The sequence below is a fragment of the Patella vulgata genome, chromosome 1 (assembly GCF_932274485.2).
Source record: "Patella vulgata chromosome 1, xgPatVulg1.2, whole genome shotgun sequence".
Taxonomy (NCBI): domain Eukaryota; kingdom Metazoa; phylum Mollusca; class Gastropoda; family Patellidae; genus Patella; species Patella vulgata.
Genome location: NC_065879.2, coordinates 90,676,875 through 90,696,426, shown reverse-complemented (window position 1 = coordinate 90,696,426; position 19,552 = coordinate 90,676,875). Strand labels below are relative to the sequence as shown.

General features: G+C 35.0%; 1 long non-coding RNA gene across 1 annotated transcript; it reads right to left on the bottom strand.

Annotated features, from left to right (window-relative positions):
- Positions 1-6,225: 6,225 nt before the first annotated feature.
- On the bottom strand, positions 6,226-12,762 carry LOC126810607 (uncharacterized). Its single transcript, XR_007675270.2, has 3 exons — positions 10,939-12,762; positions 6,704-6,845; positions 6,226-6,359 (listed from the first exon to the last, which is right to left on the bottom strand). It is a non-coding gene; the product is annotated as an uncharacterized LOC126810607 (long non-coding RNA).
- Positions 12,763-19,552: the final 6,790 nt, after the last annotated feature.

The following is a 19,552-nucleotide window of genomic DNA, read 5'->3' as shown; positions in this document are numbered from 1 at the left end:
AACAGTGGTGCCTAAGACTACATGTAATACTGTTTGATAATTTATTTGAAATTGCATTAGACGAATATAAGTGCACCAGAGGACATGAGTTTTAATTTGATAAATATATAAGGTTTGCTTTGTATTCTCCGTTATCAGTATATTAGCTATGGTATGAGTTGTTTTTTTTATTTTCCTTGTTTTCAATTTTGGAGGTACGTATCTGATCTAAAATAATATTACTGAACAAACGTAATCAACGTATAAATTGAACATGCTGGAATAGCGCATCTTCGTACTCCATCAAGGCATTGGCCTAATGAACACCTACACCAAGTTTGGATATTCTAGCTCAATTAGAAGGAAAGTTATTGTGTTCCAAAGTCTCGGCTTATCGCTTTGCTTACCCTGAGCTCATTATCGAACTTTGTCAAGGTATTGATGTAATAAAAACATACACCAAGTTTCATCACTCTCACTTAATTATAACTAAAGTCATCGTGTACCAAAGCATCAACCAATCAAATTGCTTATCTCTGCTTTCCCTAAGCGGAAAACTGCTCAACTTCAGACTCCATCAAGGCAATGACCAATAAACACCTACACCAAGTTTGAAAGTTCTAGCTCAATTAGGCGGAGAGATATTGTGTCCCAAAAGTTGTGGCGGTCAGACGGACGGACCCATTTTAATAGTCCCCTGCTTCCTTCGGGGGACACACATGTTCCTACCAAAAGGTATTCCAACCCGATGATATTCTTAACCTTATACACGGCCAAACACAATCAACTATCGGACCATCATGAGTTGAGAGCAAATCTTTGTTAAAACTAACTGGGGCTTGTCCAACCTTGCGTATAAGTCTTAACTTACGCTCTCTTGAATCACTGGAATGCTCACAATCGGTAGAACAGTCGGATTCTTTCCTTTCATCCAATGGGGTGAACCTTGGGGTTTTGTATAACGCTGGCAAACATCTTCCATCCCTTAATCCTTTCTGTTTCCTAGTAGAGAAGGTGACACGGTCGGGTGTCATATATATAGTGGATCATAGTGTATGCTTGACAAATCGCTCTCCGTAGTTTCTGTTCGCATGACATTGTAATTTGAGCTTCTAGTCCCGTCATACATAAGTTTTTACATTATCGGTACTATTTTCTTCCACGGTCTCGGTCATGACACATTTCGTCATTAAGATATGAATTCGGCGAACCCGAAATTTTATAGTTTAATACATTACTAACACCGTTATGTCCCGCCAAAAATGGCCACCATTTTGCATATGGGCTCAAAGTGAAATACATTTTGCTCTGATCATGATATACTATGTACAGCACCATTTACAGACTGTTTTATAAAGACATTTTGCACCTGATCACAGAGAACCGCACCGGACACATAGACTGGGAAGCCATCGCGGAGCGAGATCACTCCGCCACTGGGGTATCAGTAAGACCAACAGTAATATATTGTTCTGACAATCACAGGAATTTGTGAAATAAACAACAGAAAGAAATGAACCTATGTTTACTATCGGTATAGATGATACCAGAGACCGACGGGGGCCGAAAGTCCATGAACCTAATCTCACGAAGCGTAATCACTTCAGGGGGTCAGATTGGATGCTCTTCTCCCCGGCGCAAAAACATTATTGTTCAAGTGATATCCACAAGAACAAAAATCGGCATATTAGATTATATTTTCATTGTCGTTTTAAATTTATCCCACCTGAGCTATTCAAAATTAGTTTTTTACATAGACATTTAACTCCGTAACATCAAAACCCTTATATAAGACATATTACATATAACGGAAGTAAAGGTTTTGATGATATTTTGCACTTCTGCCACCACGTTTTCTGAAATTTTATTTGACATCAGAATTGAACCAAGCAACACCGAAAACCATATAAATATGAGCCTATCGCTTGTCATGTACAATCGGGAAATGGAAACCACAACGATTCGGCATGCATCCTTACCACATGTTACAGAATATCTGATCAGCTCAGGTCACGCATTGGCTCTTTTCCACAAATGGGTAAGGTAATTATTTTATATTTCATTTAATATATAAGGTGACTTTGAAAGCGAAGTGTGAGAATATTTTTACATGTGTTTGAAATATGATTATAGATGTAATGTAAGATGTCTAGCCAACAGACCTATTGGTTATGAACATATGAATAATGACAACTATTGTGTTTTCAAGGCTAAGCATAAAATATGTTTTTGTGTTTATAGCTGTGTGTAATACATGTACCAGCATAAGTGTGGTGTTATGGTGCATGGTATTACGCATTAACGCGTTTTATTTCATTGTTGGTTTATTTTCCTTTCTTTTTTGTTGATGTTCTCTGCTTGAAGGCGAATGAGGACGGGATGAGCATGTTGAAGTCTTTACAGGAAACGCATGGTAGGCACGTTAGGGCAGTCTGGTGAGAACGTATCCCGGGGTCAGGTACAAAACTCGGAAAACTCGGAAAATATTTTCCGACTTTTCCCCTCTCCGACTCGACTGAAAACACAAAACTCGGAAAAAATTGTCCGACTTTTTGTTTCAAACTGAAAAGTCGGACAATTTTTTCCGAGTTTTCTATTCAAACAAAAAAGTCGGACAATTGTTTCCGACCTTTCCTAGTTTTGTGTTTTCAATCGAGTCAAATCATAAAACTCGGAAAGGGGAAAAGTTGGAAAAGTATCAAAATATATATTTTTTTTAAATTGGCGAAAGGAGTTGTACTAAGATGTCTATTGATAAGTTAGACATGATCTATGTAACTAATTCTTTCAAATTTAACCAAACGAATGCAATGTGTTAGTTATAGGTGAATACCCGAGTTTTCCAAGTTTTGTATTACAGCGGATTTCTCCTTAACGGGAATAACTTGATATTTAGTGTAGCCTACTCAACTTTTGTTGCATCGAGACAGACATCACAGGCAGTACTACGTGTCGAGAATACCTAATTGGATAATTAAGTGATAGTAACACATCTATTTAATAATTTGGACATGATCTATAACCTTTTCAGTTAGATTTTAACCAAAATAATGCAATATGGCAGTTATAATTAAATATCCGAGTTTTCCGAGTTTTGTATTTTGGGCTATACGAAAATACAAAACTCGGAAAACTCGGAAAGTGGCAAAAAGATATCAAAATAAAATATTTTTCATTGGATATGATTATTATACAGCGGATTTCTCCTTAACGGGAATAACTTGATATTTAGTGTAGCCTACTCAACTTTTGTTGCATCGAGACATACATCACAGGCAGTACTACGTGTCGAGAATATCTAATTGGATAATTAAGTGATAGTAACACATCTATTTAATAATTTGGACATGATCTATAACCTTTTCAGTTAGATTTTAACCAAAATAATGCAATGTGGCAGTTATAATTAAATATCCGAGTTTTCCGACTCCGGTATTTTGGCCTATACGAAAACACAAAACACGGAAAACTCGGAAAGTGACCAAAAGGTAACAAAATAAAATTAGATCTGTGAAGCAGAACTGATGTATTTTTGGTTTACAAAATGGATATAAAATCTGAAGTGAAGAGTCAAGGTCAAATATCTCGATACAGGTAGCATTCGGTTTAATATTAGGTCATCGGCCAATGTATGCGGTAACTTGAAATAAGATTATAATACAAATTCAGGGTGTAATTTTTAATTTTAGCAAAGTTTTGTACATGGACATTTATAATCAAAAGTTATATAAAACTGGAAGTTAAGGGTGAAGGTCAAATATTTCGACATACGTAGTATTCAGTACAATAGTACTAACCGAAGGTCAAAGGTCAAGGTCATCAAGACTGAAGTTTAATGGTTATATACAAATGTTTATATCTGACTGTGGCACATTGAAACGGAAAAAAACCCGGAAGTATAAGGTCATGGTCAGATTTCTTGGTGTGGTTAGAAAGCTGACACATATTGTAACATTTCGTTCTGCAGGACCAAGTTCATTAAATAAGTATGTAAAAAGATATGGACCATTTAATTTTTTTTTTAATTTAAATCGAATATTTCGAAAACAAAATCGAAATTTAAAATTTCGGCTCGTGTGAATGTTTTGCTTACAAATCGTCTAGTAAATAAAAAAAAATCATTTATATTGAAAAAAAAATTGTTGTCTCAATGACAAGACATGTGCTTTTAAAAAAAATGAAAATGGCGGCAAAACTGTAAAAGATAGCTAAAAATTGTGGGAAAGTCCCAAAATCCAAATTGCACACATCTGGTTCAATACTAGACACTGATTCGCCTGGAAAACGAGGTGCAAATTATGTGGCATAACAAAAACAATACACCCCTATTAATATCTATTGTAATACACAATCCTGAAAGTTTGTTGTACTTTTTATAAGTCTTACACCCCATAGCCAATAAAATATATTTTATTTTTGTTACCTTTTGGGCACCTTCCGTGTTTTACGAGTTCTACTTCTAACTGAAGTATTAAATATGATTGTGTTACTGTCACTTCTTTCTTTCGCCAATTTCTAAAAGTTAGATATTCTCGACACGTATAGTACTCTGGAATATCTATCTTGAAGCAACAAAAACTTGAATACACTAAATGTCAAGTTACCCCCAGAGGCGTGCTGGATGGGCATAGGCAGGGTAGGCAGAGGCAGGGTAGGCGCGTTCTTCAAGAAAAAGGGCACTCTGTGAATGAGAAGGGCAACAAAAGTCTCACCCTACCCCACCTACCGTTTTAATTATGTACGGATTTGAGGCTTTTAGGTAATTCCCAGACATATTTAAGACTTTTCAGTAATTTCCAGATAATTTATTTATTTTTTTTTTGGGGGGGGGGGGTAAAATTTTAGGGCAGCCCCTGGTTACCCCGTTATAGGGTGAGATCAGGTTCGAGTTTTCGTTTTCACCCTAATGTCAGAACGAAAACTCGGACCTGGCTGCTCAGAGTTTTTAAGTCCGACTTTTCGTTTTCGTGATAATGTCAGAACGAAAACTCGGACTTAAAAATTGGAAATGGCATCTCCGAATTTTTGAAGTTCGAGTTTTCGTCATAATGTCAGAACGAAAGCTCGGACTTGAAAAAATCGGACCTGTCCGTTCGTTTTGACATTATGACGAAAACGAAAACCCGGACTTAAAAACGCGGAGCTGGGAAGTCCGAGATGTCCGAGTTTTCGATCTCACCCCGCTAAGGCGAGTCCCTTTGTACATATTACAACCCTTACACACTATATCGAATGAAAACTTCTTTATTTTGTTACCTTTTTGCCACTTTCCGAGTTTTCCGAGTTTTGTATTTTCGTTTAGGCCAAAATACAAAACTCGGAAAACTCGGATATTTAATTATAACTGCCATATTGCAGTATTTTGGTTAAAATCTAACTGAAAAGGTTATAGATCATGTCCAACTTATTAAATAGATGTGTTACTGTCACTCCTTTCGCCAATTTTATTTCTAAAAGTTAGGTAGGCCTATTCTCGACACGACGTATATAGTATGGGAGAACGGGGCAGGTTCGGCCTCGGGGCCATGTGTCAAATTGAAATTATATACACACCTCGTTTTAATCATTTCATCATTTGGATGTCCGAGTTTTCGATCTCACCCAAGTTATCCCCGTAAAGGCGAGTTGAGTTCCTTTGTACATATTACAACCCTTACACACCATATCCAATGAAAAATATTTTATTTTGATACCTTTTGACCACTTTCTGAGTTTTCCGAGTTTTGTGTCTTCGTATAGGCCAAAATACAAAACTCGGAAAAGGCGGAAAAAATTGTCCGACTTTTTTGTTTGAATAGAAAACTCGGAAAATATTTTCCGACTTTTCAGTTTGAAACAAAAAATCGGACAATTTTTTCCGAGTTTTCCGAGTTTTGTGTTTTCAATCGGGTCAATTCATAAAACTCGGAGAGGGGAAAAGTAGGAAAATATTTTCCGAGTTTTCCGAGCTTTCCGAGTTTTGTACCTGACCGTATCCCATTCTGACTGCTAACCGCGAGAGCATGGTGGGGCCACGATGAGCGTAGCCAGAGCTTGACCAAGAGTGTAAAGATCTTGACTGGGGTTCGCTAGGCGTAGTGAATGCTTGGTGTGGGTATGACAGGAGCGTGATGGTCGCGTGTCAACTTACTGCCGATAGTACCACGCTACCATTACGCTCTCTTTGCTGGCATGCAAGGAGACTGAGTGAATAGGTGTGATATCAACTCAAACTAAATATCGGTGTCCGTAATATATATTGTTAATATTTAGTACAGAATGTGAGAAAAGAATTAAACATTTTATATAAATCAGTTTTGTGTAGCTGCGTTGAGTGCAAGTAGTATAATAACAGCAGCGACATCAACTAACACTCTGACTATAGATAACAAATCATAACTCTGAAAAACAGAAGTTATACTAAATATAGGAAAAGGCCAATCTGACAGTCAACATACTTCTTAGCCAATGGATGTCAGCTTTACCTGCTATTCATAGATACTAAGATAGGCTAAAAATAAATATAGTACAGATTTCTATTTGGCTTAAATATTATGCCTTATGTAAGAACTAAATCGACCTTCACATGTTTTATAAATAATAATTAAATATTTAATAACATGGCACGCTCTCTAGAATATCGGGTGGCAGCGTTTTCTAATGGATTTTATCTATTATAGCAAGAACAGCCAGCGTTTGTGTAAATCTTATATTATGCATTTTTAATAAAGAAAATACAAAATACCTTGGATTCCATTGGTACATTTCGTAACAAATCTAAAGTGACCTCAGCACATATTTCTATAATGTTGACATCAGATGAAGATGTGTCGGAGAAAGGATTAACGGGATCAAGAACATACGTTGTTTTAGGGAAAAAATTTGACCTAAACAGATGGAAAGAAACGCATGTAATTATGTTGTATGTAAAGGTACAACCAGCGATTGTCGGGCAAGATATGCTCACATTTTGCAAGAGATGGATAGAGAACAAGCTAAAAACAAGCGCGATTTTTCGTACAAGCAGGGGCCATAATCCAGAACTATATGGTCTGAAATATCGACAGGGGCCGAGATCTTTGGATTATAAACAAGCATTTCAAATTTCATCAAAATCGAATAAATGACTTCTAGATTTCCACAACCATGACATAACATATTTTAACACTATTTGCGTACAAGGAGAAATCATTTTGTCTGTCAGTTTCGATCAGATTTTTACGAAATTTGAACTTAACTTTCATTGATGTGTAACGGTGATATATTGAAACGGTTTTGAAAATTGAATACAAATTGTAACTTCTAGCGGGTCTTCAAGCTAAAAATGTGATTTTTCGAACAATAGTCGGTCATAATACAGGAAGGTACGTTCGGATATGTGCGATTATCAAAAAGAAAGATGGTGTTTGATGATATAAACGTAAATGTAAAGTTCATCGCAATTGAAGAAAAATTGTGGCCTCTAGAGGGTTCGCAACCTTGATATACCATTTTTTTTGCACCATTTGGGTACGAGGGGCGGGATAGTTGTTAATAATGATATTATTAATAGTGGTGGGATAGTTGTTAATGATGATATTATTATAAGAGGAGCAGCTATTAATGTTGATATTTACGTGATATGGGGGATTGGAGGGTCTGTTAATGGTGATATTATTAAAAGGAGAATGTGCTAGGACGGACATTTTGCCTGGACAGCGGTGCTATGGCCTACTCTTATATCGAATTCCAAGTGCAAAAAGATCTTTATAGTGCACACCAATATGTACATGGGATTTCAATTTTTCGTACCATAGACAGCTGTCCTAGTCGGGTCACCCATCCTGCACCACAGACAAGGGGAATCCGCGCCGGACAATCCTTGTGAAATTCCTCGGTTAACACCGGGGGGGGGGCGGAACCGCGACATCCAGGCTAGCGAGGCAGCATCTTACTCACTTAGCCACCGTGGATCACTGGAGAAGATAAGCTGATATAAGTGACATGGTAGTCTATAACTTTCATCAAATTGAACGATCAATTAGTTGCATAGAACTTATTGACCTAAACTGCTTTTGATAATATTTATATTGACGTTTCATTTCTGTATATATTTCTGTTAAGGCACGAACTGGCTAAGATCTAATTAAACATGTAATTAACCCCATATGTCCTTTACAAACTACATATGGCCTATGTACAAGCTCATCATGACTTCAAAGGAATACGCACTGGTCAGTAAGCATATCATGAAGTGATAAAGAGACAATTGCATGTATGACCATAAGTCTTATCTATTGTCGGGCGCTATATAAGCAAGGGTTAACAGAGACAAGGAGAGACGAGCAGAGACGCAGAGATGAGACGACTAGAGCGGAGACGAGGCGCAGACGAGAGACCGGCGTATGGACTCATACGAGTTCAGCCAAAGCCGTGGCAGGAGGGGCAGATTGGTGAATTTGACATAGTTATGTACATGAACGAGCATTTAGGTGCATATAACTTAAATATATTATATTGACTTTTCAAATTTGTATATACTTCTGTTAAGACACGAACTGGCTATGATCTAATTAGGGTTTCACACTGCGTAGCTTGTGAAACACTATTGTTTTTGGTTAGATTCTTCTTCTTCTTATGTTTTTATCCACTTGAGCATATCTCAGAAACTACTTGTTGGATCGATTCGATGTCTTCGGGTTTACTGGGAAAGTGGATGTGACTTAGAGTTTAAAGATATTTCGAACTTTCTTCGACAATGTAAAATGTCCGAAATAACCAAGTTTTCGTTTTTAGAAATGAAGCCATAACATTTACAATAATCATCGGATTTTAACATTTGATACATTTTGACATAGTCTGAGAGAAGACACATAGCTACGATTCTTCAGATTTTTGAGTTTCGACGAATCTTCGCAGATATTAGGCGCCAAAGTTTGACAAGTTAAATTTTGACAAAAAACTCTTTTTATTTATTAATATTTTTTATGGCGTTTTACCCATAATTAAAGGGTCATGTGATTTAAGCAAATCACGATAATTTACCTTGGCCGCTATTGGCTAATTCAATTGATGGGTTCGTTAACTATTTATTTCTCGATTTGTATAAAACAACAAAGTTAATTTGCTCAATGGTGCAAAGTCTCAACTTTTTTATTACCGAAAAAGTTTTCTGTCGACACCGGACAAAAACTTCAACAATTTTGGCGGTTAGGAACGTCTATTCGCAAGCAAGTATTACTTTTTAAAAATAAGTAAAAAATAAAAAGATGTGTCATGTAAGGGCGCAAAAAAAAGTCGAAAGCAGTTTTTTTTAATTTCGATTTCATTTTTGCGCCATTTCGATTTAAAGGTGAAAAAAGGTGCACAAATGGTCTATTCACAACCCATTTAGGCTTTTCACATTTTAAGATATTTCTTCGTTACTTTCTCATTCTTGTAGCATTAATCCATACGAAGAGAATGTATGTAAAAATGAGTTTGTAATATGAGTAGTTGTCGAGAAATAGGCAAGTTTGCATTAGTCACTCTTCATGCTATTTTGCCTGTAAAAGAGTCAATTACAATTGGATTTTCATAAAAGTGACACCATTTGATGCTTAATACCACTTTTGACTAGGTCAAACCAATTTAAAATTTTCACTGTCACCGCAAATGGCGTCATTTTGGCAAAAACTATATTTATAACCCTAAAAACAAATATTTTATTTAAATGAGTCATATTTGTTATTTGCTTAAAGTGTTGATATTTGAAATAGAATGAACTCATACGATCATATAGATATCAAAATATGGTTTCTAACTTGTTCAGTTGCGGAGAAATAGGCGATTTTCAACAGGTAACTTTTCAGGATTTTGGTCCTAAAAGTGTTAATTATTATTCGATTTTCGTAAAATGTTCACCATGTGATACCTAATGCCATTTACGATTTCTTACAAGTAATTAAAGATTTTCATTATCACCGGAAGTAATGTTATTTTGGGAAAAATTGTAACTTTAACCGTTGCAGAGAAATAGGCGATTTTCTACAAGTCACTTTTCAAGGGTTTTGGTCTATACAATTGTCAATTATTATTCGATTTTCATGAAATTTTCACCATGTGATGCCTTATGTCATATAAGATTTCACAGAACTAATTTAACATTTTCGTTATCACCGGAAGTAATGTCATTTTGGCAAAAACTGTATTTGGAGACTTCAAAACAAAGATTATTACTCAATTAACATTATTTATTTGGTTCCAATTAACATATAGATTGGATCAATACCATCATATAGATGTCCTAAAATTGCTTCTCGGACCTTCCCTTCCCTTCCCATGTCGAGAAATAACCAAGTTTGTCAAGATCACATTTTAAGATTTCTTTCGCATTTTAATTTCTAACTTAGTGGTAAGTTAGAAACAATTTTTTCTTCTGGATCACTTTTTTGAAATATGTAACACATGGTGAAAAAATTATAAATATAATTGATATTGCTGGATTTGGTTGATTCTGCGTCCATTTTACAACAAGTGTGCAATGCGTGTGTAGAAATATGTTCACCGATTCCATTGGTACAGGAAGTGACATAAGTTCAAGGTCAACATGGCACCATGCGTGACACAAGTTCAAGAGTAACGTGGCACCGATGAAACCCGTCATTACTGCATCACAGTTCTTGTTAAACATGTAATTAATCCTATGTGTCCTTTACAAACTACATAATATATGACCTGTGTACAAGCTCTTCGTGACTTCAAATGATTACGCACTGGTTAGTAAGCATTCCATGACGTGATAAAGAGACAATTGCATGTATGACCATGAGTATTATCTATTGTCGGGCGCTTTATAAGCAGGAGTTTACAGAGACGAGCAGAGACGCCGATACGAGACGACTAGAGTGGATACGACGCGCAGACAGGAGACCGGCGTACAGACTCATCGCAGCATGAATCGTGATAGTGGGAACCAAGCATAAGATGATGATATAAAACGTTGATTATAATTCAGCTTACCAAGTATTTGTGTTATAGATTCCAGGTATTGTGATCTGTAGTTGTCTATAGGAACTAAATAATTGAATAGCTATATAAAAACCAGTTTGTCGTACTGTTCAGATATGTGTCGAAAATATATAGCCCCATTACCTCACAACAATACGATGACATCTCTAGTCCATTGGTCTGAAATAATTATCAAAGAATTGCTTTTATGAACTCTAGCGAGTTGTGGAAGTCAATGTTACTTATATAGCGAACTGTGGAAGTCCCTGTTACTTCCATAAACTTTACCGAGTGACAGCAGCTATTGCTTCATATATACATGTCATGTATTATATAAATTATTTATGATATAGAGTATTTAGTATGCACAGTATGTGTATCATATAAAGTAATTGTAATGCACATGTGCAATATCTAAAATATTATACAAAGTATTTATTAAGAACAGTATTATGTAATGTAATATACCAATTATAAGTAATATATCAAGTTATATATCAAGTATTATATCAAGTATTATATAAAGTAAAATATATCAAATAATATATCTAGTAAAATATCAAGTATTTGCATTATTATTATTATTATTATTATTGTTCGATTTATATAGCGCTTCATTACACGTGAAGTGTTTCTAAGCGCATATCACAAACATATACTTCAAACACACAGAAACAATCAAAATCAGGAGAACATAATTAAACACAGCTGCCTGTTAGGCGCTATTATTCAAAGGTTTATATCAACAAATCAACCGGCTAATCTCTATATTGAACTCAGTCGAGGTATTACCTGATGAACACCTACACCAAGTAGAGTTCAAAAATAAAAACGAAGTTTAAAAGAATCAACTTCATTAACAAAAATTAAACAATCAAAAACTAAACAGATAAATCAAATTCAAACGAAACAAATAAAACAAAGAAAATGAAAAGCGCAGTTCATTACCATTCTACAAAATAAAGGAAATCAACTTGTGAAAATTTTTTCAAAAAAATAAGAGCAAAATAACACTAATGTTCATACTTTTTTAACGACCCTACTGAATGAATGTTGGGCTTAACAAAATGATCATGAAATGGCCCAATATAGTAATGATGAATAACATTATAGTATACATGGCAATACAATGATGAATAACATTATACATGGCAATACACAATAACAATAATAATTATTTATTAATGAAATAGCCCCTTTTGGCTATTTAAATAGGTGTTATTATCGAAATTTCTTCTTTGGTTAAAGAATAACAATTGTGATAACAATCTATGGGCAGGACGATTTACCCAATACTAATTAAATACTACCTCATTATTGTGGGCAGGATGACTGATCCAGTACTACCCCAAACCACCAAATACTAATTAAATACTACCTCATTATTATGGGCAGGATGACTGATCCAATACTATCCAAAACCTCCTAATACTAATTAAATACTACCTCATTATTGTGACAAACATGCAAAAAAAAATATATGACAAAAATGTCATATACCGATGTTTACTCATTTCAAATACATATAAGCTCACATGTACTTAAAAACGATCACAATGTCACAGTTGATCAATTAATAGTTTTTCATATTCAAGCAGTTATTTTTATGAAAGTGACAACAGTTTTTCATTATTGAAATTGGTTGATATTGCAAAAGTAGAACGTTGAGGGAACAATTTTTGCAATAATTTCTTCTTTTGCCATTTTTATCATCATGATCATTATTTTTTCACCCTGATGATTGTCAGAATCATTATTGATTTATGCATCATGCATGTTATCATCTGCAACGTCATTTCCATACACATTATATCAAGTAGTATATCAAGTAGTATATCAAGTATTATATATAAGGTATTTGCATTACCTTATACCAGTATTTAAGCAAACGAATCAAGTCTTTAACTTTAGCTGGTTTTGGTCGAATCATTGCCAGTTGTTGTTTACAGAAACAAACGGAGTAGTGGCCCCTGACTTCACTTGATTTATATTGCATTTCTCGATAAACTGACTGCATATCCCCACCTGTTGTAATATAAAATATTGTATACAATAAAGGTGCGCGATATTCAGTTAATATAACAAACTGGTTCATTCAAATCACTTTATTCAGAGAGAAGATATGACTGTTTGAAGATATAGCGTAGATAGTACACTGTCGTAGCAACGGCACTTAACAAGCCATTTAAATCGTGGACATCCGTTTACCTAGATAGTTGATAATATGCTTATCGTGTTCATAAATGTCTAAAGAGTTGATTATGGGTGTATCATGTGAATAGAGGTGTAACTAATAACGTTTTAAGCCAGAAGTGACCAGCAATAGGTGAATCGAGTTCTGACATAATGTTGTCAGACTATTGAATTTCAACTATTTCCGTTAATTGCTGTACAGACCTTATAGGGACTCTAACGACAAAAGTTTATCATCCGATCTCGATGAAAGTCATACTCCTTATTTAAATTAGTGACATGGAGACGTCTATTTCTTCTAGAGTTATGACCCTTGTTTCATTTTGCAGAACCCTGTGAACGCTCGGTTTATGTATGGTTTAATGGTCGAGAGCGAAACATTAAGTAATATATTTAATGTGACGTTAGTCACGAGTTGTTGTTTCAATATATTACGCAATGCTTAAGCTTGAGACCATTAAACAACTTAAAATACATACACTCGCACGTGCTTTGCAATGAAATACTTAACACGGATCCAAAATTGTAACTGGTATAAATAATGTACGCTTGGCACATTGCCCGTACCATTATTTGAAATGATGATACGCCAACATCAAAGAATGGCGTCACATCTGTATTTTAAAATAGGATATAGTATAATTTTGTATGTATTATTTAAAGAAATAAAACGATAATGTCTATTAAATTTGAATAATTCCCGTTAATTATGAGTTATGGCCCATGTTTCATATTGTAAAATATTGTGAATACTCGAACAACAATAGCTATCATCCGATGTGTATGGAATTGATATGCATTAAAATTCACATTGTTGAATTATATGAACGCCTTTTAACAACAAAAGTTACAATCCGATCTGCTTGACATTGAAATGCCATTTGCTGATTAGTAAAACAAAGAAGCCTAAAATTTCAGCACTTTATAATAATTGCGTATTGCGTTCTGACGCTTGTTTCACTTTGTAGAGTCATGCAAACCCTCTAATAACAATGTCAACAATGATATTAACTGTCCAAATAAATGAAATGTGACTAACAGAACACAGTTTTTATGGGATACAATCACTAGTTTATTCTAAAAGCACGACGTTTCGACGAGTATCCTCTTATCGTTATCAAGCACAAATGACAATTTAGTAAACTTGTGGACAATATATATGAAATTAATAAGAAACCATCTGCATGGATTAAGAATAACAGTAATAGAAATAATCAAGGTGTAAAGGATATTTAACAATAACAACAAACATAACAAGGTAATTAGCTACTAATAAGCACTGATACTGCATGATTAGAGGGTTATTAACAGTTATGAAGCCCTTCAAAAGGGTAGCATGTATGGATAGTGGGAAGTTGATAAAGCACAGGTAGTGAGGCCATGTGCATGAAGTTAAATAAGATTTGCATTATATAAGTACAACTATAACAATACACAATTTGTACTAAGAAAACAAGAACAAAAATCCTCTAAAAATATAAGGGACAGGTTGGGAGAATCTATAATATCGAAAATTTATTAATGAGATGGGGGGGGGCGGGGATTTTAGTACAACCAAAGATGGCTTAATAGTTAAATTATGTTGTGCATCTTAATTACATCATCACATGCCCTGGGGATGTAGAGCCCTAAGTCCCTATTGAGTTCAGGTGAATGTCTTCTGATATTTATAGCTTCTAGGATCTTCTTGGTTTTCTTGGCTGCTGTGGATGTATGTTTGCTTGCCTAGCTACCTATATGTAATGTTATCGAAGAAATAGAATTGTGGTATCACATTAAAATGTCTAGCGACTGGCATATTATAACATCTAGCCTACTTTCTGGCATTAGGAATTACGAGTAATTCAGTTCTTTGTCTTACCATGTCTGGCGACTACATCTATTGCAGGTAGAACGTCGACTTCAACAGGCTCACTTCTACCATTGTACGGAACATATGCCATAAACTTAATGAAATATTCGTTACATTTTATCACATTTTGGAGTCCATCCATTCGGGTTTTGACGGAAATATCCAACTAAACCATCCTGAAGAAAACTACCATATCAGCATCAGCATCACTCAGAACAGATGTTCCCTTTCCCAACGAACCACTCTACAAGCAAATATAAAATATCAAAGCTGATTTCTTAAAATGATCAGAGATATAATTATTTGAGATATATCTAAATCAGAGGAGATAATTAATACACTAGCATTCAGATTTAAATTACCACTGTTACCAAAGACATCATTATTTCATTATACAATCACCTGATCAGGCACTGAGAAGAATGGGAGTGTATTTAAGTCTATCTAAATATTTAGTGGCTGGACTCCATATAATCATGACTTTAACATGGGCAATCTAGAAATTACTGGCCTGTATCCAAATAAATTAGAGTTGTGTCCCTTCATATACATATACCCTTTGATGTTGGTGTACCATTATTTCAGATAATCGCACGGGCAACTTGCCAATCGTACATTATTTATACCCGTGACTTATTTCACTGTAAAAGCACGTGCGGAGTGTCTGTATTTTAAGTCGTTTAATGGTCTCGAAATTAAGAGATTCCGTAATATATTATAAAACACGTGGGTCAACGGCCCTCTTGTTGTTACATTATATTATTTAATGTCTCTCTTTCTCGACCATTAAACAATACATATACCACAATTTGTTCGAGAGATATATGGAGCCGAATCGTTGCCATATTAAGAGAAAATATCATGGTTAAAATTGCAAAATTATCATAGTCAAAATGATAAAAATGGCCATTTTCGAGATTTTTCACATGTAAAAATCACTTAACACTTAATACATTTTAATGGATCTTTACTATAAAACAAAATTGCTCGACAAAAATTACTAATGTAAAAATCTAGTTTTGTTTTTTCACTGTAAATTTTTCATCTTTGCATTTTCAACTATCAGATTTTCTCCATTGTATTTTCGACTATCACAATTTCTCCAATCTAACTGATCATATAAGGAAAGGGGCGTGTTTCCGAGTTCGGCCGAAGTTGATGTCATAACTCATCTGTTTTTATCGTCTGGACTAAAATTAATGCTCCCTGATACGGACTATGGGCACACGACGTCATAAATCTACGTTAATATAAGCGGCGGATGCATTTGGAGTTCTTTGGTTAGCTGAGAGAATAGTAAGAGCAGGAGGACCGCATAGCACATAAACAATTACACAATAAAAACCCGTGGACACGACACAGAATATAGGCTACACATATATTTCAAACAATAAGCATGTCAATTCAAGTGAATGGATCCGGGGGCCAGCCGTAAGCGTCCACTGCGCTGTAGGCCTACTCAATTTTGACTTATAAAAACACCTGGTGATTAATTAATTATATAAAGCAATATTTAACGTATGTTATTTGTAGGCAATTGTTTAATTGTAGATACCATAGTGGTATACTTTACTTGAAGTACTAGTACGCCAACATCAAAAGATGACGTCATATCTATTTTGCTTGAGGACCACATAAACCTTATTAGGCCTACATACTGGCTACCGGATACTTTTTTAAAAAAAAATTCCGCTTTGCCAATGTATAAAATGCTAATGATTAAAATTAAATAACTATTACTAACATGATACCATCCGACCGTCAATAAAATGTTATGTCTTTACTGTCATGTTTTAATGACAACTACATAATCCATAAGATTTTAATATAGACAGTGGACAGGTAGACTCTGCTGCATGTTTTGCGATGAACACTACCGTACCTTATCATGATCGATTGAAAAGGTAAATTAAAATATTCTGGAACCTACCCAGTTAAAGAATCATTCATACCTCTTTTCGGGAATATATTATTTTTTTTATTTTCTACAAATTACAGATCTTTATCAACTTAATAGTGTAACCGTTCTTGTGGAATAAATAACTTAGGCGGATCAACTCTTCCTGACGAAAGATGATACTCTCTACCATGCCCTAATTGTCTTGTTTGCAATTTATTACATCGTCTAAGAACTGTAGAGCTTTTTTTTCTAATTGATTAAGGCAGCCAGGCACCTCTTTTGTAGTTTCACTTATTTCAAATATAACGCCAGAAATTCGCGCACATTCAAGCCGATGTGCTGTCAAAGATTCATCCGGTCTATTAAGAGAATGAGCCAACCTCAAGATTCGATGATATAACTCATTAAACAAAAAATGGTTCGACATGACAACGAATTTATTTCTTTTTTTTCTCCAAAAAAATAAATAAAATCGGACAATTCTTAAGAATAACCAAATGGAGTAGTAATTTTAGCCGAAACGATAAATACTGACGTCTTATGACGTCAACTTCGGCTGTACCCAGAACCACGCCCTCTGTCCGTTCGATTGGAGAAATTTTGGTGGTGGAAATTACAATGGAGAAATTCTGATAGTTGAAAATGCAAAGATGAAAAAGTTATAGTGAATTTCCAAAGGCGAAAAGTAAAAAGTGAAAAAACATAACCAGATTTTTTTGGTTTGTTTTGATACTAATATAGTGATTTTGTGTTATGTGATATTTACAAGTGAAAAATCTCGAAAATGACCATTTGTACCATTTTGACTATGATAATTTGTCAATTTTAACTATTATATTTTCTCTTAATATGACAACGTTTCGGCTAGGTGGAAGTGTAAGTTTAGTCCGACTTTAAGTCAAGGGAACAGGGCGCAGATTCAGCAACCAATCGATACAAAGTAGGTCAAGATGGGGGCGGGGGATGTTATCAGTATATCATTGGTGGTTTACAGACTCTTAGGCAGAACAGGATCAGATAAAGCACTGGTCCGTGGGGCACTGCATATGGCAAGGAGACCGGTTCAGATGTTGATTCAAAAAATCAACGCCATTAATTAGTTAGATTCGTAATCGGGTCGATGAACAGTTAAGACTACATAACAATACTTGTCTTATTTTAATTATTTTTACCTTGACCGCTTCCTGAATATTATAACCAGGCATCGACCGTTTGATTAACACGATCTTTAAAATCATTTGGTGGCCTGATCGTTCTATCTATAAACTTCTCCAAACTTTCTCCCCGTCCATAATCTAGCATATAGCTACTCATCTAAATATATAAATTTATACCAAATTAATAAGTGTTTCGACAATCTGAATTAATTACAGATATCTCCTTGGTTTCAATTTGATATTATCGATGGGGATGTCAGGGGTCATAAGATCTGACTGGTTGTAGTGGAGGCAGGGAAGGGGCGAGGGCTCAGGGTTCATAAGAACTGACTGGCTGTAATGGTAGTGGGACGGTGTTGTAGTGGGGGTGGGGGAGTCAGGGCTCATAAGAACTGACTGGTTGCAGTGGGAGGGGGGCTGTGTTAGGGGTCATACAGGCGACTTTTGGCAATATTCGGAAACAAACAGTGGTCATATACTTGTTTGTTGTTGGAATATCAAAGCTAATAAAATTGAATGCTATATTTGTGTCCAGATATGCACTAGAACCCAAAGATTGACACCTTGAGTTTTCAAAATGAACAAACTATATAAAATGAATGAAATGTTAGGTTATTCAGAACAGTGTTCTATTTATAGTATCAGTGATTAATGGCACGACAAAAAATAATTTAATTTCCACAAACAAACGTATTGTTATTCTAATACTTGTACTCCTATCCTATTGTTTGGTATTATCGGCCTGTTATTTTACAGAAACAAAATGCTTTTTGGAAGTTTGGTTTAATAACATTTCTTAAACATACATTATGCAACAGCTAAATTTGTCTATTGCAGGTCTTTCTTTAAGTCTGAAAATGATAAAATAAACATTAATTAACTTTTCCAGACCATAATCAACTCTCGATGCTATCGTTAGTCTGTGATATTTAGTGTATTAGAATACATTTCGTGGTGGATAATTTAACGTAGAAATGAATAATCGAGACTAAAATGGAATCGCTAATATCTAGGTTCAGATGGAAGCAATTTGACTGAAATTTTCAGCATATTCTGTTTTCATTATCTATTTTGTAACTATTATTGCGCGAATTGTCAGCTCTTTTTCTAATCGTTAAGATTGCCACGAATTATTTTGTTTTATATAAATGACGGATTCTTGTCGGATTTTCACAATGATGATAGTAGGTGGAGATGTATTATGTGATAGGATTCGGTAGTAGTCGGTTGCATTCGGTGGTATTCGGAGGTATACCGTAGTATTCGGTGGTATTGAATAGTAGGCGGGGATGTATTATCTGATTTGAGTCGGTAGTATTCGGATTGGATAGTGGGTGGGGATGTATTATGTGGTAGCATTCGGTGGTATTGGTAGTAGTCGGTGATATTCGTAGCATCCGGTGGTATTGGATAGTTGGTGGGGATGTATTATGTGGTAGCATTCGGTGATATTGGGTAGTATTATCTATTCCATATTTCAGTTAAATATTGAAATGACACCACGTAAAGTTTCCTACCAATCCC